Raw genomic sequence first — 25,553 nt, 5'->3', positions numbered from 1 at the left:
AGCAACCTTCCAGCACCTGAAGGGGTCTACAAGAAAGCTGGGGAGGGACTTCTTACAAAGGCTCGTAGTGATAGGACAAGGGGGAAAGGGTATGAGCTGGAGAGGGGCATATTTAGACAAGTCATAAGGAGGAATTTCTTCACCATGTGAGTGGTGAGACACTGGCACAGGTTGCCCGGGGAAGCTGTGGCTGCCCCATCCCTGGAGGTGTTCAAGGCCAGGTTGGATGGGGCCTTGGGCAGCCTGGTCTAGTGGGAGGTGCCCTTGCCCCATAGCAGGGGGGTTGGAACTGGATGATCTTAAATATCCCTTCCAACTCAAAACTACTCTATAATTCTGTGCCCTCTTCCTTCTTTACCACCCACCAGCAGCTGGCCCAGGGTTTGTGTTTGACGTCATTTTTAAAACTGTTCTTATTTCCCCTCAGTATACCCTTCGTAAATACTATTGGGCAAGGTTTGTGCAATTTGTGAACCATTTTGGTCTTTCCTAGTATATTACCCCTGTTACTGGGCTGGTGTGGTACTGACAATAGTTTTATCTCAAAACCTGAAAAACGGCACGTGCTTATTTTCAGTAAGGGACTTTTTCCCTGATGGAAACCTTCAAAATACGTAGCTATCTATCTGTTTTCATCTGTGTGACATCTGTATTTAGGGTATGAGAACAGTGTGTTAATTATGTAACAGTCTGTGTAGAGATGACACAAAACTAGATCCATGGCACCTGACACGTGTAGCATTATACTCAATTCATGGGGCTTCTAGAATTTTAAAAGTATTTATCAATAAAATTTGCTCTTGCTTTTACAAGTGCTGTTAGAAAACTGTTCAATTATGTGTTTCACATATAAGTTGCCAGAATGATTCCTCAGTGGTCCTGTCAGTTAAACCTATATTGCTTGTTTTAAAGTTACAGTTTATTTATTTTAGTTGCTGATAGGCTGTTCAGTTAAGGATCTCAGGAAACATTTCCATGGAAATTAATTTTATTTTATTTTAATAATGAAAAATAATTACATACATGAAGAAATGTTTAAGTTAATGTTTTTCATTTTGACCAAAGAATGCTACATATATGCATTCTGACTGATGCAAAATAGGGCTTCTGGAACAGGCTCAGGACCATTGGGGAACCAAAAATCTTGTTGCTTTCCATAGCTGTAACGGTAGTGTAAGTTAAACAAACTGAATATCCGCTGCTTGAAGGACCTGTGTTGTAGTTCATTGTCTTCTGTCAGTCAGCTCATTTAACAGAGTTTACTGTAGATGAAAGCATTTCTATGGACAACTTCCATACTACCATCTACCTTAAGTTTATGAGACTTAATGTCATATTTCCACATTTGTGTCTCTTTTTGTCAATTTGCTTCCTATCCCTGTTTTTGTCTATATATTCACGTTTTTGTGCTTTGGTAGAAGCACAGTGGAAATGCTGATCTGTTTCAGCTATTTCAAACCTTTTCAGCAGTGTAGGTAATGAAATTTACGAAGCATGAGTTTAATGGTAAGTTGTGTCCTATGGAGAGGAAAAAAAAAATCAGCCTAGAGGCCTGAGGAGTGCCGGAGGAGTTGCCACTATGTGTGGTCTTTGTCTCTCTCCTATAGTATGGGGCTGTTTAGGTGCCTTGAGAACACATTGTCAGGGTTTGTGGGTGATGTTGGAGGTAGGATCTGCTGGTGACTCCTTGCAGTGGCTCCTGATCAGCAATACTGTTGCTTGGATACAAACCAAGCCGTGATTGAGATCAACCTTACTAGGGACGTTTTGCAGCCTCCAGTGGTTGTGTGCCCAAAGCAACACTAACTCTGCTAATGCCTAGAGCTTACTCTGTCATGCAGTCAAGAACCAAGCAAAAATCCTGGAAAAAATCTTAACCAAACCTGAGGTTTTAGTAGAAAATAATATTTGATTACATATGTAAATCCTGTGCTGGGATTGATAAGGTATGAATACTTGCAGAATTATGCTTTATGTTTCATTTTTGGACTATAGTGACAGGCATATAAGTTCTCAAACAGATTAACTGTGTCCTGGTTTTGACTTAATGTACAGAGAATACCCGTAGGCGTAGTACACTTAAAATTTTGCATAGCAGCACAAACCCATAGGTGTTGTGCATAGAGACACAGCACTAGTTTTACAGCAGGGTGGAAGACCTAGGTTTGGATCATGAGTTGAACATTAAAACTAGTACTGAGGATGTTAACGCGGTGCTTTAAATTTGACATTCAGATGGGGCAAAAAGTTGGAAATAATGGGAAAAAATCACTTTTCTCAGCCATTTGCCCAGAAGTTTTCATGAATTTGTTTCACAGAATCTTAAAACTAGTTCTTGCTTATATTTCTACCCAGGTAAGAGCAGGAAAAAAATGTTCATACTGAAGATATTGATGTTATATCTTCATTTTTTAAAGTTTTGTTTTAAATACAGGTCTGTTTGTATGACAACATTATGTAATTTTAGTCTTTTTTTTAACAGGCTGAACCCTGTAAGGTCTGATAAATAAACTCAGTACAAGGTCCATGTGGATGCATTGCGCTGTGCTTCCCTGTTATCACTAGTATCATAGTTCTGGTTCACGCAGAGCTGGTGGTCGTGCTCTGTTAAAATGTCGGAAAGCTTTTGTGAGGACGCATAAAGAACAAAGAACAGGGCCTAAAGTATTTGAAATGTATTCCACAATGAGTTCGCAGCTAGCTTACATACAACTTGCTGTTATTTTATGATGGTTATTGATGATAATTTTGTGTCCTACCAGTAAAAGGGGACATGGGAACCAATGTTAACTAATGATGGAGTCATGAAGTAGAAGACACGAGGAAATGGTGATATTTAAATATGTGTTTAGAAACAGAGCATGGGCGTTTTTGTAAGCCAGGAACTGATGGAATTAATAACATATTTAGTAATGAATATTTTACATATCAAATACCTTTCGTTGAATTTTCAGTGTAGTTCTTTTATTAGTGATTACATTAAATTATTAGTGGTAAATTACTTTGGAAAGAAAAATATAGGTGATAACTGTGGGGCTTGTGGTCTAGTTGGTATGGTTGTGGATTTTATTTATTTGCTTTAAAAGATAAGTTAAAGCAGTCCCCTAGATATGAGGATTTAATCAAGCTGAGGGCTTATTTTTAAGTAAGGACTGAAAGACATCAATTGACCCCCTAGCATTCCAATTTCCTCTTTGCGCTTGTCCTATATTGGTATAAGTGCCAGGAAGATTGATCGGGAAGTGTAATACACGGGTGTTATTTTGAAGGTGATACAAGATAGTCTTTGTGGGTGAACAAGAATGTAGACAAAAAAACTTGCAGGGATTTCTATACCTAAGTTAATTTGATAAGAAAATTTTTGCAGTAGCAAGAATTTATAGCTCTAATTTGATGCAGCATTGCTAATTTCTGTCCTGTGATAAGGAAGTTTTAAGGTTGTAACAGGGAATGTGACTTCAGGAGCTAGTCATAGACCGTTATAAACGACAAGTAACCCATTTTGCAGTTGTTTAGCAATGTAAACCTTTTATGTTTGTACCTTACTACAATAATGTTGCCCTTTTATACTGAAAAATTAATCAAATATACTGCTTCACTGTTTGTTAAGTACTGGTGAAATCAGTAAATATTTGTGCTAAAATTTTAAAGAAGAGGCAAGGCTAGCATGGTCTTATTGTCTGTATTTTTTTTTACTCGTTTGTTACCATCAGAAGCTGGCAGTTCTATACCTTTAATAGTTTTCGGGGGGGTGGGGGGAGGTGTGTGTTTGTTTGGTTGTTTTTTTTAAGTGACTTCTTAAAGACTTAATTAAAATAAAACAAAACAGTGGAAATTCAGTATATAGTTGGTTCTCCAACTTCTCTTCCCCCCAGTACCCTAACAATTTTAAAATTAGACTATGGAAAAACATTTTCAAAAAACTCCCCTTGGCTCAACAAAGTAGAACATTGATAAACACCTCCTTCAAATGCTTCTGTTTTATGAGTTGGAAGAAGAAAAACCAACAAGTTGCAGATTCAACATAGGGGTATCTCTATTTTATACTCCAGAAAAAATAGTTCTTTTTAATCTGTGTTTGTTACCTCTGTTGGTTCACAGTGTAGCAACGTGAAAGTTACACGTGTGTAACATGCCTTAACCCTGTTTTACTGCTTGACCCTTTAACTTGCTGAGTCACATACACGCAGTGGTGGTGTGTGGTGCAGCTGTTTGCCGCATAAAGGAGGACGATTTTGTGCCTTCCTTCTCCCTTTAGTACCTGACTGTGTATTCCTTGAGCTGACATGAACATTCATTTGACTCCAGAATGAGTTAGTTAAGTGACCTGGGTTGTCAAAACCATCCACTTACTTAGGGGCATGGTAGGTTTTTGGTTTGTGGGTTGTTTTTTTTTTTGTTTGCTTGTTTTTTCCGTTTAATACCCTATGTCTGCTCACCATTGGATCAGCTGACAACCAGTGCTGGTGCAAGGGCAGCAACAACCCACAATAGGATTTGCTGAGCTATAACTTAGCCTTCAAGGTTAGCAATAGTGTTACTTTCCTGAAAACCTGTTCTTGAGTTTTCAGTAGGTATTGCAGAAGAAAATAAGATTGAAATTGAAGGAAGGTGTTGGGGCAGCTTCATGGAATTTTTCAGGAAATCAGTCTTCGAGAAGAGAAAGTGCGGGAAAAGTCTCTGAACTGTTTTAAAAATGTAGAAGATGGGCTCTAGAGAGTTAACATTGGCAGGTCAGCATTTCCGTAGTGAATGAGAGATGAAGGTAGTAGTAGAGACAGGTTGCAAAGGGCTTTGACAGTGAAATATGAGTCATACAGTAGTAATCAAATTAAGGGAGAACAGGAGCTTGGATGAAAATTTTAGTTATCTGGATTACCTCCTCTGTATTGCAGTCTTTTGCAGTAATCTTTACTTTCTGCATAAATATTTCTATTTCTCATTGTTATAAAAATAACCCTAAGGAAGCAAAATGAGAGTAAACTTTCAGAATTCCCCTGAATGAATTCAGACTAGAGAATAATGCTGCCAGCTTGGCAGCCAAAGAAAAACTATTTTGTGAATTGTCTATGTAGACTGTATTTTGATTGTCTTGTGCTGTGATTTTGTGTTTCTTTCTTTTGCTGTTGGTGTTCTACTTTGGTTTATGTAATGCTATGGAGAGTTCCACTACTGCGGTATATACTTTTCACTGGGGTAATAGTTTGAGTTGTTGATCACTATTATGCTTACTTCAAAAACATATCAAATAATCTTTGCAATGGTTAGTTTGCTTAAACAAAACCTAAATCTCAAAGTATCAAAGGCTACTCGCATTTCATATACTTGACTTTTTTTTTCCTGGGGTTGTTTTGAGCCTTTTTTTCTTCCTCTAGGGTAACTGTATTGTCTTGTATGTACAGAACTGAAACTTGTATTTTCACTGGATTTATATTTTATGGATTATTTTACTATGAAGTATTTTGTTATGACTTTATCAGCCAAGTTTTAGAAAGTTAGTGTAGTATGAAATAGATTATCTTCAAAAGATGCCTAGTTTCTGATAGATGTGTGTGAGCATTCTGGATTTCTTTGTTCCCTTGAAGAAGATTGGGAAGGTTTTTAGCTTGGCTTTCTTTTTGAAAGAAAAGTACCAAGGCAAGACGAAAATGAGTTTTTGGGGGAATTTTTTTTAGTTTTGGGTGATTTTTTGTCTTTTTTTTTTTTTAATGACCACAAAATAACAGTATTGTAATATTAAGACACATTAGCGACTAATTAAGCAGTGACTAAGGATGCAGTTTTCTGATTCTTTCAGATAGGGCCCTAACAGGTAGAAAAGTACCCTGAAAAACAACTGTTTCATGGCTGCTTTGTCCTAAACTTGCTTAACGTCAGTAACTCTTATGTTACAAGGCTTTTATCAATAGGCATGTTCATGCATACATTAGTATTGTTAGTGTTTGACCCAGGAAAAATTGTAGCACAAAAGTTATTCTTTGAGGTGTGTGAAAATAACTATTAGAGATTTGCTGCATTATTACAAAATCTCTATTAAAGTGACAAGCAACAAGAGGAGTCAATTAGGTTCTCCAGCCATTAGTCAAATACGAAATGCGGGTTCAGCGATCGTAAGGGTAGAAATTAATGAGCAATTAATCGTGAGACTGTCTTTTATTTCATGCCCTTGAGAAATGTGTACAGTGGTAGCTGGTATTTGTGCTGGTAAAAATGCATCTCTTCTGAAGAAGGCAGTCGGAATAATGAATTTTTATTAATTCAGCCAAAAGTTTTCAGTAAATGGATTCTTACAATATGATGCATTAAGAACCTGGTAGCTTTATGTAGGACATTTCAGTGATGTCTTTTTTGTGGTGGGTACATGCCTGTCACGGGTAAGCTAGAAACTCTTCAGCAGTTCTTTCTAAATATATCACAACGTCTTCCCAAAGAAGTGACATTGTACATTATATGCTTCAGAGAAATTACCCATGCTAATTGTTTTCCTGCTTTGTTATCTCTAAGCAATTAGTGTAAATTTTTACAGCAAACGCTCTCTTTTGGACTTTGAGGCTGCCTGCAGAAATTAATACCTCTGTTTGTGCTAATGGTCTCACTGGAGGAAAGTTTTTAAATTCTCACTCTAAACTATTTTAAAGCTTTTATCCTCTCTGATGACCTCTGAAATTGTGATACTATATGCCATTATTTTCTTTTCCATTTGTCTTTGGAAGTGGGAAAACAGTGATGACAATGCATACACATGTATACAAAGAATGATGGGCTGTTGCCCATTAAACATCTCCCAAATAATTTATCTGGATCCTGCATACAGTTTTTAAGCCACACCTCTCCGCTTTATTCCAGTTGTGATTGTTAAAGAAGATGAGTGCTTTTCTGGACTCAGCTAGTTTGAGCTAAGTAGAGAACACAAAAGGAAGCTGATTATCAGATGAGCATTCTCAAGGAGTGCCTTGCCTTTGCTGTCTAACCCTGGTTTTGGAAATCTGACCAGTGAGGTTGTGTGTCATTTGCTGTATGTGCTTAAAATACTTTTATTGTGTAGTATTTGTCCCTATAGCATAGATCTTTTTGGTAAGAGGACAACAAAAATATTTTTATGTGCTTTGTTGTATTCCATCCCTTGGAAATTCTTCTGGCATTCTCTTATGACTTGAGGTCACAGTTTTTCTTTGCCTCTAGGCTCTAAGCCTAAACCCTTCTGCCGAGAGTGTAGGCAATCCTGATATAAGTATATGAGAGAAAAGCATTTAGGAATTGATTTGATTTATTGTTTAAGAGCCTCAGAAGCTGGTAAAGATGAATGAAGGTACTAATTGAGGAAAGAGCTTGTCATTCTATGACAGTTTAAAGGACAGCAAGGTTAAAATACATTAATGTGTAGGAAATGAAAGCACAGCTTTTTAGAGAGCAGTTGCCATCCAAAGGTGTTGGTTGTGCTGTTATCTGTGAAGGTGGTAGGAACGATACATTTGTTATCACAAGTCAGACATCCTCATTCACTTTATCTGTGAAAACTTATTCACATGATTAGAAATGTCTGAATTTTTTTTGCTGCACCATGTAAAACAGTGGGCTTACATAGCGGGTTTGCTTTTGTAGACATAGATGAGTATTGAAGCAAGTTAGTTTATGCTTACCAAAAAAAAGCAAACTTGTCTTTTCTGACACAAGATGTGGTTGGCTTTATTCATCACTGCTGTGATGACTAATGTGAGTTTAGTTTTGTTAAAAGTGTAAAGCTTTTCTGCATGATGACTTAGTTCCTTTTCTTTGTTTTCCAGTATTTTCCAGTTGCTTGTGCTGCTGTTTTCTATATCTTTTGTTTAGCATTTCTAATGTTTTGCTCAGTGGTGAATTTCCCTTCTTAGTTCTTAGTTCATAGATTCTTTTTTTTTATTTTTTTTCCCCCGCTAGTAAATTTAGACAATAGAACTGTCTTGTGTCAGATCTAATATGTCAGATTTAATAGTGTATACAGCTAAGGATATTTAGTTAACTTCAAAAGAGTAAGAATCGTGAGATGAAATATCTGGACTTTCAAGACTGAGCTATTTCTCTTTCTTTCAGTGGGAACATTAGCACTGATTAAATCTTTCCCTTCAAAATTCAAGGAACAGTGTTCAGCTCCTTTCTGTCTTAGTCATTTTCTCTGTGCATTTTCCTTTTTTAAATATGCCAATCTTGTAACTTTCTTTCAGTGTTCTTTGAGGTCATGGAAAAAGTATTTTCCTTTTTCTTCATGGTTGTTCAGTGAAGGGATTATGGATGATGGAAGTGAAACTGGTTCGTACTGGACATCATATTACATCTCTGGCATATGGTCCTCCTTTCAATTTTAATTTGTTTTGATAAGCTGTAACATTTTTGGTACTTTTATGTTTGCATTTCTTCCATTCTGATACAGCGTCCTCTGTGGAATACTCTCAGTGGAAACATATGTTCAAAACTTCAAAGTAATTACACTATTACTAAAAGCTTCATAATCAGATTACTGAAACTAAATGTTGAAAAAATTGATTTTTTTTTTTCCTTTATCCAATCATATCAATTTCATTCCAATCTTCTTTCTGACTAATTGAAGAAACATGGCAGGACAAAGTCAAAGACTGTTTAGAATGTTGAAGATTTCTAAGTCTGATATAGACCAGTTCCTGAAGAAGAAAAGGGAGCTTAAAGCAGTTATTAGAATGAGAGCGCAAGGTATTAAAAGAATTTTCTCTCTGTGTGTGTATATATATTGTCCGTATAAATGATAAATTTTTAGTTGTAGATATCTCTAGTTGGCAAACTGGATGAGGATAACTGATGCATGAGTTTATCTCTGTATCATAATTGATCCTTTTTCTCAGAAGAAATAGGCTCAGTGTGTACCTAAGCTGCTTTGTTTACGAAATATTGCCTTTATTACCTTTTTTCTCCCTGTAAGAATAAATTTATTTTAATGAAATGCTTGTAGCCTGTGTGGAATAAGCTGTTTATTACCAGAAACATTTTTCAGGGTCTATGGTTTAGGCTATCGATGAAGAAATAATTTAAAAAAAAGGGGGAGGGAACAAACTTTTCATTTTGCTGTAGCTCAGTTAGGGCTCAAGAGTTCAAAAATTCTTAGATTTGCAAGATGCAAATCGGGAGCTGTACCTAATATCCTGTCTCTTTTATCTTTTGTAGCTCATCTGAAAGATATGGGGTCTTTTAAGAACATGAAGTGTTTTCTTAATGGCCTTGAACAAAAAGACTGTTCCTGTTGTGGTCTTACCAGGCCCTGGGTGTAGCAGCCTTTTAACATGCTACAAACTTTTTCTTCAAGCTGTATGAAGCTACAGGCTGACATTAAAGTTGAGTATTTTGACTTACTCACTTTGCATAGTTTTAAGGTATTTTATTGATACTAACTCTGCTACTTTTATGAGATCATGCTTTAGCATGGGTTGTGTTTTATGTAAGCAGGTAGATTTCTGAGGCAGATAAATTCTAAGATTGGTTAATGATTAATGTTTTGAGTTTTTAAATTTTCTGGGTTTTTTTCATAGCCTGCTTTTCATTCTGCTGGCCCTCATTGTATGCAATAAAATACCAGATGAAGCTGAAAAGTTTGTTTTACAGTACTTTTAACTATTTCCATAAGAATTACCTTGTTGGAAACAAATATCCCATCTGGCTTACTGTCTAACACAGCAAAACTCCTTAGTGAGCAGCATGGCAGAGCCTGGCTGAATTCCACACAATGAGGCTCTTGGCCCTAAGCAAGATGAACACAATCTGTTTCCTATATTTCTAATAAAGGAAAGAAGAATTTCTTCATTTGCTTCTTTGTGGCATTATGTTTACATTTTATGCTTTCTATTCTTAGAATAGCTGCTTTCCTGCTGTTCTCCATTCTTTTTTTTTTTTTGGTACAGGTAAAATGAAAATGCATTTCAGCCTTATAAATGTACGAAGTGCTGCTTTGAAGGAGCATTAAAACTCAGTGTATAGCATGGTGCTTTGGTCACATCAATCTCATTAAGCATCTGAAACTCAAGGGAGACACTTCAGTAGCCCTTTATTTTACCTTAGTTATTCTGCAAAGAAATACAAGACTTGTGTAACCTGTACTAAAATCAATGGAAGTCACACAGCTGATCCCATCATTGCTCTGAGGGCTTACTTGTACTGTCTGAATTCAGCTAACTGCTTCAATCTGTTACTTTATTCTCTCATTTGTAGCTGAGAATTATTGACAGTTATCTATTTAACACAAGTTGATTTTTACTGTGGTGTGCATACTACTCTGCTTGGGTGTTAAGAAACTGCACCTCTGGACTAATCTCTGGATTAAATTTACTGTTCTTCACTATTACTATGAAGATAAAAATGATTGCACCTTTAAAAAGTAAGCATCGGGCTTTACAATCATATACTTAAAGTGTTTAACACCCTACAGTTAATCTAACTTTATATCAGATCAGTGAACACTTGCTGTACGTTCACATACTTACCCTTTTGCAGAGATTTTGGGTTCTTAGGTAGTATCCTGACCAAAGGACGCGTGACTTCCATTAAAATGACCAGGCAGTTTTGTGACACTAGCATTGTAAAATCATGTCACTAGCATATTTAAGATTTTTTTTTTTTTTCTTATCACTTGGGTAGGGTTCTATATTCAAAATGCCAAGTAATACTTCGACACTAATAAATAACTCTTGTTTATATTACTTGTATTCAGTGTCAAACTTAAAATATTTCTCATGGTGCACTCTACTTCTGAAAACCTGGTATTTCCCTACTTTGATCTGGCAGTTTCAACATGTTATTCATTCCTGATTTTCCAATAGTAAGAGATCATAATTTCTCTTTAATGTAAGTAAAATTGTAAAAAAAATAAAGACTCTCCATGGGTAATAGAGGAACTGCTGATAGAATTCTGGTAAGGAGCTAAGACATCCTTCTGTATCATTATGTGGAATGAGTACTGAGTATCAATTCCCAGTTCATTTCAGATGTGGTATTTTGGAACTGTTCATGTAGCCAGTTTCCTGATCTAAGAGAAAGCGGACAGCCAGCTGTAAATCAATTTAGGATGCAACTGCCACACAAAAAACCCAGAAAGTCAATTTCATGTGAATGCAGATTTTGAAATCTTTCTTCATTTCTAGACGTGAATATGATCAGGATGCCTTTTGAGGACAAAGGACTGTGTGCACAAGGGGAATTTTTATTTACTTTGCCATTTGTTCAAAGGGCAGGGTTAAGATACAAAATCAAGAAACGTTTGTTTTCTTTGTTCATTCTTTTCTACATGAAACTGTTGTGCATACCTACTTACTTTGTGTTATCACTATGGAATTAGATTTTGTTACTCAACTGCGATGGCATAGTTAAGTAAGACAATGCAGATTTCTTCAGAAGGAAAGTTTGAGTCACTTTTATTGGTACCCAGATGGATTTAGATGTCAACTGTCCTCTGAGAAATAAGTGACTTTTTGAGAAGGCTTTTCAACTGCTTTGGCCATAAGGCAGTAATGAAATTCTGTTTGTCCTTGGGATTCATGACAGGAAAAACATCCTTCCTGGCCTATTACATTACTGAACAGGAAGTGAATGAAAAACACCAAGGACTAATTATTGTCTAGATAATACAGAATGAATATGCAAAAGCTTGACCCTCCTTGTTTTCTCCAGCAATCTGACGTGATTCATCTAACTTTTGCCTTTACAAGTATGTAGATAATGTGTCTGTGGAATGATAATGCAGGCAATAAAGACAATCTCCCTTGTATGTTGAAAGCATAGCAGTAAAACATTTAATCCCACTTACCTCCAAGGCTTTACCCTTTTAGCCTTCATCTGTGCTGGATCCTGACTGCAAGTTAGGGCAAGCCATCTACTAATACCTTATTTCTTAATACAAGGTTTTCAAACCTAGCACTTGAAAATTACAGTAATTGATGAAGGCCGAACCAAAACCTATGTAAGCCTAGAGGTGGGGATGAGTTGAAACTGCTTGCTGGAGGTAAAAAGCAGGGGGAAGAATTTTTATTCTCTTGAAGTGCTGTTACTAAAGGTGCAGAGCTCTCACGAGCTATACGTCTGTGTGGTGGAGTGCAGAGACCTTGAGAAGGTGTTCTATGCTATATCCCTCCTCTTGACTGGATATGGTGACCTGTTTTCCTTACCAGTGCTTTCCAGCTTTCCTTTCAATTGCAACCATTCATACCACTTTGATAGTGATATTATTTAAAAAAATGAACTTTCCTTTTCCTCCTTTCCCTCCCTATTTTTGGCATCCTTACACAGGCTATGTGGCCATTGTGGCTGTTCTTTCCCCGTATTTGAATGAAGTGGTGATGGTCTGGGTGACTTTGAGGTTCATGTGGGGGCTTACAAGGATATGATACAGCTTACAAGGATTAGATAAAATTAGCATTGTTGAGCATCTTGAGTTTTAAAAGTGTGTTTCTATGGGATTTTTAGGTAAGTGGTTGTTCTGCTATCCTTTTGTAGAAGCATAGGAGCACAGCTTATAAGAAGAGTAGCATCAGATGAAGTTTTAAATCAGTTGTAATTCATGTCTCAAATTTTCTTTTGAACCTAATGCCATTTGGCATTCTGCATTTTGTTGTCTATGAAGTCCAGCTTTTTTCTAAAAAATCTTACGTTAAGACTTTTGAAGTATTTCTGGAACTCTGATAGGTGACCAAGAAGGCATGATCTCATGCTGTAGGAAGGATCTACAGTACTGATGACATGTACTTGGGATTTTTGTCCGTTTCTGAAATTGTTGTAAATAAAATATTTTCAGTCAGTATTTCAGTAATATGTACCTCTGAAATTCAGAATTTTAAATTATAAGTTAGAATTTTAAAAGTATCTACTCTTCCTTTTTTCTTTAAATTAAGGCTTTTCTTTCTTAACCTTCCTTAGAGAATTAAATTGTCCAAATATGTGAGTAAAACACTCTTGAGAAATGACAGGAGAGATAGATTAGTCTTCTTCTCAAGTCCTTCAAGCAGAACAACCTTTCCTGTTTTTTTTTTTTTTTTTTTTTATTCCTATATACAGGTGTGGGTAAGATAGGAAAGGCTGACTATACTCAATGACAAGTATTAAACTATCTTCTCCCCGCTACCGCCTAGAAATATGAGCACACATAGATGTAGATTGTCATAAAGCTGACCATACATAGTTCTTTTCATGCTTTGGATTAGGTTTTTGTTGTAGCACATCTTTCTTTGTTCCCTTCTTAACCCCCTTGTAAAACAAGACATAAAGCCTACATTAAGTAATGTTATTGCTCATACAAGTTAAATCCAGCATTAGTGTAGTGGGAGATTAAAAAAATGTATTTTGGGGAGGAAAAGGCAGTTAAAACACTTAACATTGTTTTCTCTTGGTACTTGAAAGCATCAAAGATAGATTTCAAATTTTCATATGGCTGAAAGTTTTTAGTGCATAAGTTATTATCTTACAGAACAGACTAAATTTTGGAAGTGGACTTGCTTTCCTTCTACACCAGTATTAAATAACTCTAAGTGTAAAGTGTATTTTTTTTCATGGTGTTTTAGTGATGTGTCAAAGCTAATTTTGCTCCATAGAGTAAATAACAAAAATGTAGTTTGAGTGTGTAATCCCTGCCTTAATATGCTTATACCGAATGCCATTTTTTTTCTGAATCTGTCCGTTTAGTGTCATGTACGTTGTAGTCAAATATGTTAGTAATATGTGACATAGTTCTGTGACATCCATTCATGCCCATGAATAATGTAGTCTTGTGTTCTTTATTTATGTATAGTAATTGGTGTCAATTGCAACTAGTTTAGTAGTAGGTATTTCTTACTGTAGTAAAAAGCGTTCCAATTCCACATCATAATATTTTTGCATCATAGATAGGTTTAAGGGGATATATTTTGTTTAATCCTTAACTGAAGTAAAATATTCTTATTAAAGGGGTCTATTTCAGGGTAATGAGAGCATGAATACCTTTGCAGTATAGCTAAATGTGTGAACATTTGACGCTTCAGTCTACAGATAAGCCATATTTCAGTAGATTGAAGGAATTTTGTTGTTCTTACTGATCTATTAAATGAATATCAGCTTTTAGAAAAAGGTGTAGAATGCTGGATTTAGCCTGAAAATTATAAGAATTGAAATTCTTTGGAGCTTTCAGTGTCCCTTGGTTCCTAGTAGGCTTCTTCTCATTTTGATGGTAACATTGTTGATCTGACTTTCGCTGTTAAGCTGTTTCAATAAGACTGATGCCCTAAGAGTGATGCCCCTGTAGCAAACTAAGGAAGTTGTCATGAATTATTAATAACAAGCAGAGTTTAATGTGGTTTTATAGCCCCTGAAGGAGTTGGAATAGTGTACTCTGTAAAATCATTCAGTTCACCTGATCTTGACAAATTGGAAGCATCAAAAACATACTCCTACTTGTTAACACTAAAGGGAGGGAAAGGTGACTAAGGAATGCATCAATATTTAGCGTTCTAGAATTTGAAAAGCATAATGGTGAACAGTGTTCCATAAATAACTGCCTCCCATCTTTGTGCTTTAATGCAGTCAGCTAATAGTTTTTTGTGAAATTTACCTTTGTGGCTTTATTTCTGTTTCAGTGAAAAAGAAACTGGCAAGTTTTTGACATTGCATCTATTGTTTATGGTCATTAGATACTACAAGTTAAAAACGTTTTCTGCAGTAATACTGTTGGTAACAAGTAACAATAGGTCAACCAATCTAAAATTGTTTTGTAAGTGCATTAAGAATTCCAGAATTGATGAAATACGAGATTTGTTGCTGACATTTTAAAGATCTAATAATGAAAGTATGTCTCTAGAATATTGCCTTATAAAGGACTGTTAAAAATGACATTCATCATATCTTTATTAATTTATTAATTAATTAATTTGGCATTAGGCCCATTTTTCTCATTTGTGGTGTTTTGGGTTTTTTTTTTATTCTTTTAACTACCTACTTTAAAAACATAATTATCTTTAATGCTCAACCTGAATTTGCCTAGTCTACCTTTGGTCACCAAAAGGTATAACTGTGTATCCAGTACTATCGTTCTTTTATCATATGCAGCATCACCTTCAGTGGAGATGGTACCAGGCAGAAATCTTCCTAGCAGTGCACGTTTGTACACAGTCTTTTTCATTTCCTCATAAGAAGCAGTGTTTCATTTAATGCTACTAGTAATGGCTGTTGACTATAAATTAACATTCTTATAGTTGTGCTGGGAATGAAATTGTGATTTTTACAACAGCAGCTCTCTTCCTAATCTACTTAAATTTTGCTAATTTAAGACAGAATAGCTTATGCATCTTTCCAGAGCGAGCAGTTATTTCCTCAGCCTTGCTGGGAATTCTGTGCTCTCTGTTTTAATAGTATAATGCTGCTTCTAGTTCTCAAAGGCTGTATTAATTTTTTGTTGAGTCCAAATTACTCCTCTATTTACAAACATGCTGAAACTTCTCTTCTACAACTTAAATCAACAATATTTCAAGTAGAGCAAAAGCAGTCATTAAAAAAAAACCCAAAACTTTTAGTCACAATTCTAGTGTTTCCACCTTTGGCACTTTTTAGTCTTTTCAATATACTAAAATTTTCTTTCACTAAATAAGGTATGAAATATTTTTATAAAATGCCACTTTTGTATTTTTAATGTGTACCTTTGTTCTTTTTGCAAACTGCCATCTGGTGAGTTTGAATTTGGTTTTAGGTTAGGTAAATTCTAATGTATTTCATTTGTGATTACAAGGTGTTCTAAGAACTTGCAAAGTAGTTGTACGGCTTATAACTCCCCAGGTACTTTCATTACTGTTGAGTTGTCTAATTGTAGCTAAGTACATGCCAGTCCATTTAAGTGCAAAATCTTGAAATCAGGTGTTTTCTCAGCTGGGATTTTAGATCACTCTTCAGGTTCTGACAGGTAAGATCTGGTCGTCCTTACTGTGGCACTTATGATGTTGCTGTAGGCAACAGTTAACAATGTATTTCTGCCAGGGACTACTGCTCTCAGGCAAAATCAGCAGGACGAGGAGGATGTTGAGAAGCTCTCCTCAAGCTGCTCCAGTCTACAGTTGGGCATCACCCAGAGGATTCTCTCCTCTGGATTCAAGAGTGATCTAACCCGATGTGCAGGAAATGTGGCATGGGTTAACAAGGAACTCCTGATAAAACACTGAAATAAAAAGGAAGCATGCAAAAGCTGGAAGCAAGGGCAAGTGACCCAGGAGAAATAGAGACACTATCCAGATACGCAAGGATGTGATTAGGAAAACGGAAGCCTAACCGGAGCTGAATCTGGCCAGGGATCTCAAGGGCAGAAAGAAAGGATTCTGAAGGTGTATAAACTGCAGAAGGAAATCTAGGGGAACAGAGGGCACAAAAATGCATTCCCTCTGCCAGCCAATGTGTAATGCTGATGTTCAACAAAGCAGGGGTAAATAGCTGCACGAAGGTAGTGTCTGAAGCTGTAGGTGTGTGCTCAATGAATGCAAATCATGTCTCCTATCCAAGCAACTGATTTTATATTTTTCTGTAGCAAAAGGAGTACTTGGTCACTTCATTGATTTATTCCTTTCTTTTTTCTTCCCTTCTTCCCTATTCTCCACACACTGCCTTTATTGACAGCAGTATAGGTCAACTGGAAGCTTTTGGTTTTGAGAAGCAGTCTCTATAAAAGTTATGACCAAAACCTGCAATATCACGTAACGTAGTGACCTTTAGTAACTATTGGAATACATTTACATCCCTTTAGGGTTAGAAAATTTTGCATCTTTCTTCTATGCAGGGTTATTGTCTTCTACCATTTGCTATAGAGAAGAAAGGACAGTTTTAAAGTGTCTGAGGAGAGTTAAACAAAATGCATCTTTTATATTCTGTGGGTTATTGTGAGAACACTTTTGACCTGTTTGAATATATATGGAATGAGAACACTTACATCGGCAGAGGTCCCAATTTTTTTTTTTTTTTCGAAGAACTTTGGAGAGAGGGTAGTAATTATTAGAAATACACACACACTCATATGCTGGAGTAGACAAGCCTCTATAAAAAGCTTCTCTATGAAAAGACAGACAAAAGTGTAATGTAATATTGTTAGAAAATTAACTAAATAAGGAACTTGATTATGAAACTTGTAGTGATTGGGCCTAATCTCTTGAAAATGGCGTTGCTGGGGTATAGCAAGTCATTTGAATTATCCGTCTTTTATTCCTGAAGAAAGGGTATGATTTAGAAGTGTCAAAACTAAAAATACAGACAGCCTTTTCTTTCTTCCCTCTTGTTTTGCCTTGATCTCTTTTCCTCATTCTCTTGCTTACTGTTAATCTACAACAAGGAGAGGAAATGGCCAGCAGATCAAATAGATATGGCAAAATATTAAACGAATATTCTCTCAGTTGCATTTATTCCAAACATCGTGTGCTAATTTCTTCCCACATTTTAGATTTATGATCAGATCAGGAAATGACTGAATAAATTATTTAATATAACAAATCTTTTACTGAACAGGTAGGTGAGATGAAATGTGGCAGTGATTTTAATTAAAGGCTTCTATAAAGAGAAACTTTGGGGAGGTAGTACCATGCATACATTGTGTGCTTATTTACTTCTGTAAGTGTTATTACTAACACTTGGATTTGGGCCTGTGGTGGATTTTGCAATGTATAAAAACAATGCAAGCACCAAAATAATATTTATTCCTAATTCTTATTTATGTAAAGTTACTTTAAATTTATTTATCAGTGTAAAAGTCTTGTAAAATTAGCATAAATGTACATACTTTGATTTTTGGTGTGAAAAATAGAAATTAGGTTTATAATACGTGATGGCTATTCTGTTGCTTTTACTATGATATTGGTTAGCAAAAATTTTAAGTATTTATCTACTTTTTAATTACATTAGTTTACACGTTGACAACCTTTACTTAATAAAGTCAAATAAACATCTAGTATCAGCGGTATTGGTAGCTGTTCGGTTAGGATGACTGGGCATTCCTGTTAGTACTCTGAACAGTCAGGTTGCAGTTTCATGTTATAACTAATTTGGTAAATGGATAGGCAAAACCTAAAAAATCTAAATCGCATCTTCCAACCCTTTTCATGTGCCAGTACTCTCACTTGCCTCCTTCAGTGTCAAGCTGATTCCGAGAGCTAAACTGACAGGAAAAGTTGATGTTATTTCCTTTGCACTACTTTTGGCTGGATTAGCTCCTTGAGCTGGCATCCAATGAGAGCAGGTAAGTACTAAGAGGAGGTTGTAAGCAAAGTGAAGCAACCGCAGAAAAAAGATGCTCTTGAGAGCAACCCTGAAACTCTGGCTTGTATGTGCAGGTAAGGGCTATGAATAGGACACATTATTCAAGGTTGTAGCTGAATTTGACTTTCTACAGATACTTGCTATCAGTATACTAAGCTTGTCACCATTGGGATGTGGCTGGAGTGACTTTTTGAGGATCTATTTTAGACACTTTTAGATCTTCACTTGCATAAGTACTTCGAGGCTTGCTTGCAACTTTCATAGTCTTATATGCAATTACATCTGTGTTAAGCAATATTAGGATATTTTTGTTAGTGTGCGAGTTAACCCGTCTTGCCTGCTTTGTGATCAGATGATGTTTACTGAAACCAGTGGCAAAGCTCCAGCTGACTGAATGATCAAAAAAGGATCTGAATGAGTCCCTTAGTCATAGTGTGGTGTTATCACTCTTGGGCATGCCTGTGATTGATATAGCAGCAGGTTTGAATTTCAGATGTTTTGTAAACTGAGTCCTGAAAAAGACTTTGTGCATAAATGCTTTATGGGATATTGGCTTAAGTTCTTAGCATTTTGCTGGTACAAATCTAATAGTATTAACCAGGCACTGTAGTGCTCATTGATTTGATGTTCACTGCTCTGTACCCTCTATTGCCCAAGGACCTATTGAATCCTAGAGCATTTCCATAGAGTAATTCCTTTAAGCACAATAGAACTATTCTTGAAAGTGTTAAAGCTTATCTCAGTTTTCAGAGCTTTACTGGGAGATATGTCAAAGCCCCAGAAGAATTACTGGAATGATTTAAGCCCATCTCAAAAATTCCTACTTTGCGTTCCCAGGACGAGGTGTAGTTAGCACTGGATTCTCTGACACCTATAGGGAATAGCAGATGTAAAATGAGTAAGTGGTAAATTGAATGAAATGTACTTCTTGGGGGATACAAATGGTACAATAGAGAATCACTCATGATTTTTACTGTTGCTTTGTTGATTCATATGCTGTTTTAATTTCTTGTGAGATTTTTATCTCTTTTTATCTTGTGAGACTTTTTTTTTACATGGGACTAGCAAGAGCTTGTGTAGGATTGAACGAGTGTCAAGTGTAGGTCCTGACAAGACAGTAAAATGGCAGCAGTCTGATTTTCAGATGCCAATGTGCTTATTACAATTTCATAAAATAGCCCAACAGATTTTAAAAATCTTAATTAAAGAAATGAACAATAATCTGCTATTTAGGCTGCCTTTGCTCTGCCCTGACTGTTGGTTCTCACTCTATCAGACTTACCATTCATTGTGGTTATGTTTCACAAGAAAAGGAAGACCTGTGGCTTCATTTCCATCTCCAGTTCTGCCTTCTTCCAGGCATTTCTTATCCAAAGCACCTCATGGAATTTGTGACTATCACACAAGCATTAAGTCTCTGTAGCTTTCTTCCTTTTTCATTCACTTTATGACTCATTATGAAATTTAGTTTATTTTAATTCACATTAGCAGTTATTAGATTTTCTGCATTTTGTGCCTGAATTCTAAAATAATAAATACGTTTATCTTCTAATGTTTTACTAGAGTTCCTTGCTAACATTGGTTCAGAAAGCCCTTTGAATAGTGTGTATGTATATCTACCTTTTCTGAGTAAACAGCCTTAGTATCTCCTCATTTGCCCTCAAGTAGTCACGTAAAATCCACTCAGATTTTTCTTTTTCCTAAGATATTAACCTAAAATCTTTTAGAATTTCCCATTTTCTTTACTAGTTATCCCCCCTAGAAAAAAAAAAAAATCATAATTCTGGCCTGGCTGATAATGCGAATTGTTATAAGAGCTGTTAAATTTAGAGATTTTTATTGTGCTTTTAAGTTTTAGCAATCTATCAGTACTTCATGGGAAATTACTTCATGGAATTACTGTCAATATTGAAAACCGGAGGAATAAAAGGTCAATTTTCTTTTCTTCAACATACAGTTGCTGCTTTGCATTAAACTTATGCTTTGTCTTTGTGCTCATCGATAGAAACTACCATGGAAAAAATGGCGAGCTCCTTTAAATCAGGACGCGATGCTTGTATGAGCTAGTGATAGATCCTGGGCTTGTTACATATGAGAAATAAGTATTTGTAAAAGGAAACAGTATCGGTGTTGGGGGTGGTGGTAAGAGTTTCTCTGCTGTATGTACAGATTTACACAGCATTCACTAGTGAAGACAATTGAATATGCAAAGATATGAGCATATTTAAATATTACTCACTGAAAAGAGAGGAGTTCATTTTACACACATGCATGAGATCAACAGTTGTTAACCGAGCATATCTTCATATTTAACAATTTGAATGTATTTGAAACTTCATAAGAAGTCCCTGTAATGGTACTGTGCTTCATGCTGTGGGCAGTGAAAGAGACTGGCTGGCATGTGATGAAACGGGAATTAATTTCTTAAAATTGAGTACAAATTATGATGATTTTAAGAAAATCTGTCAGAATATTCTGGGCTATTTTTCATTTTCTGACATGTTCGGTACTGTTGTAAGGAGTGTGAATTTTAAAGCCTCCAACTTTAAGAAATTAATTAAGAAATACCTTTAAGTGTTTCAATGGTTTGAAGTTGCAGTCTGTCAACATTTTCAATTATAATACTACCTTGGGTTTTTTTTTCCCTCCTATGAAATCAGTGTAAGTATAACTGAAGCAAGACAAATGCCAAGCTTTTCTATTAATTACATCACAGCAGTCTGGCTGTTTGGAGTACAAGAACTTGCCCCCTTTGTGTTGATATCTTGTGTGGTTTTCCCTTATGAAAGCCAATACAATCTGCAAAGCCAGCATAGATAAAGAGTTCTGTAGTGCTGTAGCATAGTAGCAAGACTGTTTTGTGACCATGTTCTGAAGGCAGACTGGAGGTGACAGTATTATTTACTTTTGTTGCTTGGGGTCCAAAGAGAGAATAAATTGCTATTGATTTTTGAGACATTACAGTGAAGTGTTTGAATGCCTGCAGAATAGCTGGGTGGTAGGGTAGTCGGAGTCTGCATGGAGACTGCTTTTGAAAGGAAAATTAATTTTCTTGTTCTGTTGTGTTTCATTGTTTTTGTTTTTTTTTTTTTTTCCAGAACCAGTCGCTAGAGAACTTTGTTGTGGGTGCCATATTTGTTATAAATGTGTTTTATCTCTACAAAGAATAGAATTCAACAGCCATTTTATAACAATATGAAATAGATTGATAGAGTTTGGTATATGGCCATCCGTGTGCATTATTGTTAAGATGGGAATGCTGAGTCTTTGCATGAAACCAACTACTTCATTGAAGTCCTCTCTAGAAGAAGCATAACAGTTTATAAGAAGAAAAATAGCTGCACAAAAATGAAAATGATACACAACTAAGATTTTTCCCCACCTTTTCCTCATAAAGCTGATTTCCGCAGATTATTCAGGTTTGACATAATTGTTTTGCAGGGGATTTTTTGTTGTTCTTTGGTTGGTTGGTTGTTGTTGGTTTTGGGTTGTTTTTTGTCATTTGCTGGGGAGGTGCCCTGCTGCTTTTGTATTTGTTACTTTACGGTTTTATAGCAGTGCTACATTGTAGTGACACCTGCTGGGAGAGATCTAAATGAAGCACCTGAAATGATGGCTGCTCCCTGTCAGCTCTTTTACTTGAGTCAACAGCGTATGTCCGGGGTGGCAGTCCGGGATGAGTCATGGTTTGTAGCTCCCCTGGAGGGCATCTGCTATCATTCCTTTCCGAGGAGTCTGACTCCTCTGCCAGATTTACTGATCCTCAGAAACTCACTAGAATGTCATTATACATTTGGATCTCTCAGCTGGGACTTAAATTCAGCACCAAATAGCCTAGGTGGATGTGTAAAATAATGATGGAAGCTATTTAGAATGGTGTATCACAAAAATTAATCTCTGCTAAGAGGGTGTATATATCAAAACAAGATTTCTCTATTTTAATTGATCTGCATTTCTGTGTTTACCAATTTGCAATGATAATACCTGGCTGGATTCATACCTATTTGGCTGTGATGAAGCTTATCAGGACCAGCTTCCAAATGTAAACAAACAGAAGCTGATTTCTTCAGCTGAAATAGTGTAAGGGGAGATAAAGCTTCCTCCCACCAAGCTGAATTGCATGAAATTTCAAAAACTAGTAGCAAGTTGTAACTTTCAGTTTTCAAATTATGTGGAGAGCTGTGAAACTTGCTAATATTTTTTAACAAAAGTGAGAAGCAGTGGCATGTTCTTGTTCCTGGGCTTGTGTAGTCCTATTTTTGCTTGCATCTTTTGTAGTTCTCTGATTTATAGTTCTCATGTATTTGTCTTGAGATTTACTTCACAACAAGCTGGATACTTGGACTTGAGAAATAGCTATAATTATTGTGATTTCTGACCTGGTACTCTCTCTCGATGACTTTGTGAAGATTTATATAAAGCGGTTCCCTGGACAAGATCACTAGATTTTTGTCAGTCTTGAAAACTACAAAAACCTGTGTTTTCAAACTTTCTGCAACTGTTTTTCCATTCAGTTAGGAAAGTTGTCAGAGTGACATCAAAACTTGTAAGGGCTTCAAATAGTTACATGCAGTCTTCCCGCTGGCCCCGTTCTCCCTCCTCTCCTTTCTTTGCTCTCAAGGCTGCGTCCTGGTGTGGGGTGAAGATTTGTTGTGAAGTTTTATTTCCGTTGATACCTGTAGTGCCAGAATTTTTCTTCCTGTGTCTAGATGTGTATATATTATCCATCCATGAAAACTGTGTGTTATTCAAGATTTAGTTAATTGCCGTAGGCAAAGAAAATACATTTTCTGGCTTCTGAGTAGTACAGCTCTGGAGAAGATGAAAGACCCTGAAATCACCTTCCTTTATCTGTCCTAAGTAAGGGCTACTTTTATTTCCCAGACTGACAGATATTAAGCTAGCAGCCTCTCGGTAACAGTGAAGCCATGTAACAATGGGGCTGTGCCAGCACAGATCAATAACCGCCACTTAGTTGAGGGGTAACCGTCTGTTCCTACCTGAACTAGTAGTCTGCACATGACAAATAATCCTTGGAGATTATCAGATCACACCACTTGATTTAATTTACTTCCAGCAGAAGGAGTATTTGTTCAATGGACGACAAACCCCTCTGGTTTATCTGGCTTCATATATACTTGTTCATTCATCATATTCCAGAGCATTACATTTTGTTTCTATTTCCTATATCTAAAATTTCTTGCTGTATTAAAAATATTTTTTCCTTTACAACATTCTCTACTTCAACTCTCTGCAGCAACTTCCTGGCCTGCTGAGCACCAGCTTCCAAAGACATAAAACTCAGAATCTGAGGGTGCCATTTAATGTCATCTGATGAGAGACAGGTGATGGTCTGTCTGCTCCCTTTGTGCTGCACCTGGCAGGCTCATCCATCCAGGAAACCTTTAACAGTTAACTTTATCTGGAAACTACTGGAATGTCTTGCCATGTGTTTTCTTGAGAGCTAAGAGAAAGTTCAAAAGTGAATTTGTCTGCCTGTCTTCCTGACATTGATATGCTGTTGCTTCCCTTAGATTCTTCATTGCTGGATAATGGACTTCTAAACTTGTGTAATGATGCTTCATCTTTTCTCTTGTACTTATTTATCTAAGGAATGTTTTAGTTTTTAATATTTAACCTATGAAACAGCACAGTGAATTTTATATATCTTCCATTAAGTATAAAATTACCATTGTTTGGCTGTGTAGGTTATCAGCCCTTACAATGTGACACCTGGTATCAAATGAATTAATACTGTTGGTCGACACAAACTATTTTTATGATAAAATAAAATTACTTCAAAAAGTAATTGAAATCCCATTTAAAGGATAAAATTATGTTATTGATTATGATCAAAATGTCTGAGACGCTGATGAATTCATCAATTCCTATTTTAGACATGTTATAAATCTTTTAGTGGAGGCAGGGGAATGTGAATGAGATGAATATTTTCAAATTATAGTGGCACATTAATTTTTATGTGCAAGTGTTTTGTTCTTAGCAATGTATGTGCAAATGGAAATGGCTTTTTAAGAGCTGCAGTAGAAAAATAACACACGGTGAAACCTACATTATAAATCAATCTGAAATCAAACTGGTTTATGCCAATAATGATTGTTTAAAAAATAATGACAAACTTTCAGAGCTTGCTGAAAAATGATTTCACTATGCTAGAGGAAAAAATCTGTAGTAAATAAGTGTCAAAGATTTAGCTTTCTAGCATAGTGAGGAACTTGACTAATATTTTTAAAGTGCTGTCAGTTTTAATATTTTTCAAGTTTCCAGGTCAAGATTCATAAAGCAGTATTTATTTCCTGTGATAATTTGAAAATTATCTATGATGCATCTGTATTACAGACCTGTAGCATTGTTGTTTGTGCCAATGAGAAAATCTTAAGAATAAGAACTACTCACCAATAATGATATTTTCCAAGATGTACAGCACCGTACTGTAAGTGAGAAATCATAGTTTTTTTCTGCATGGAGGAGATGGGTTGTAAATGGGACACGTTTTGGAATGTACCTTATCTCCACCTAAGTTCCCCAAAAAGATTGGGCTTCTTGGGCAGGGTCTGAAGACAGCAAATTCACTTAGATACCATCAATTTCAGTTCAAAACACACCTTATGATACCAACTTTTTATACAGGCAGCAGGTGATTAGAAAGCACCAACAGAAAGCTGTAGATAGAGTAAACAGTGTGCAATTCTCTGCTTTCGTAAGTGTATTCCAAGCTCCTAACCAAGCTACAACAGGGAAACTGACCAGTACCATCGAAGCTCAGACCTTTTGTAGCAGTACAGGGTTCACAAGGCAATCGAGATGTCTTCTGTAAGTGCTGAGGCTGGTGTGATTTGTAAACTGTGATTCCTTTGTCATGATGACCCAGATGCTGTGGTGGCAGTGGAAGAACTCCCCTCCTGGTCCTCTCTACAGCTTTTCTTAGAAAGAAGTTGTGGCTTCAGGGTGATGGTGGCCTGGAAATCAGCGCTCCTGCTTTCACATGAGTATTCAAATAACTATACTATTGTATAGAAGAAGGATTCTTACTCTTCCTTCAACTGAAATAAAATCAGTCTCAGTGGGCTGCTAGTATAGTTTTGTAAGGTGATTTTTAAACTGTTGAGTTTTTTTGTGCTCAGTATTGCTTACAAAATTTTACTGAGCTGTGAAGATTGTTCCTTCTTGAGTGGAAGGTGAGACTCTGGGTTCTGATTCATGATGGAAGGTACCTGCTTAAGATATCGCTGTTGCTCAGTGTGCTGGTTTTTATCCCTATGCACTCTGTTTCAAGGGTTTTATGATGATGCTAT

General features: G+C 36.2%; 1 protein-coding gene across 2 annotated transcripts in view; it reads left to right on the top strand.

Moving 5' to 3' along the window:
• Positions 1 to 25,553, top strand: part of PRKN (parkin RBR E3 ubiquitin protein ligase) — a 732,905-nt gene that overhangs the window by 794 nt on the left and 706,558 nt on the right. The window lies entirely within an intron of this gene.

This window comes from Phaenicophaeus curvirostris, chromosome 2 (assembly GCF_032191515.1).
Source record: "Phaenicophaeus curvirostris isolate KB17595 chromosome 2, BPBGC_Pcur_1.0, whole genome shotgun sequence".
NCBI classification, from domain to species: Eukaryota; Metazoa; Chordata; class Aves; order Cuculiformes; family Cuculidae; genus Phaenicophaeus; species Phaenicophaeus curvirostris.
This window is presented reverse-complemented; position numbering and strand designations above follow the sequence as displayed.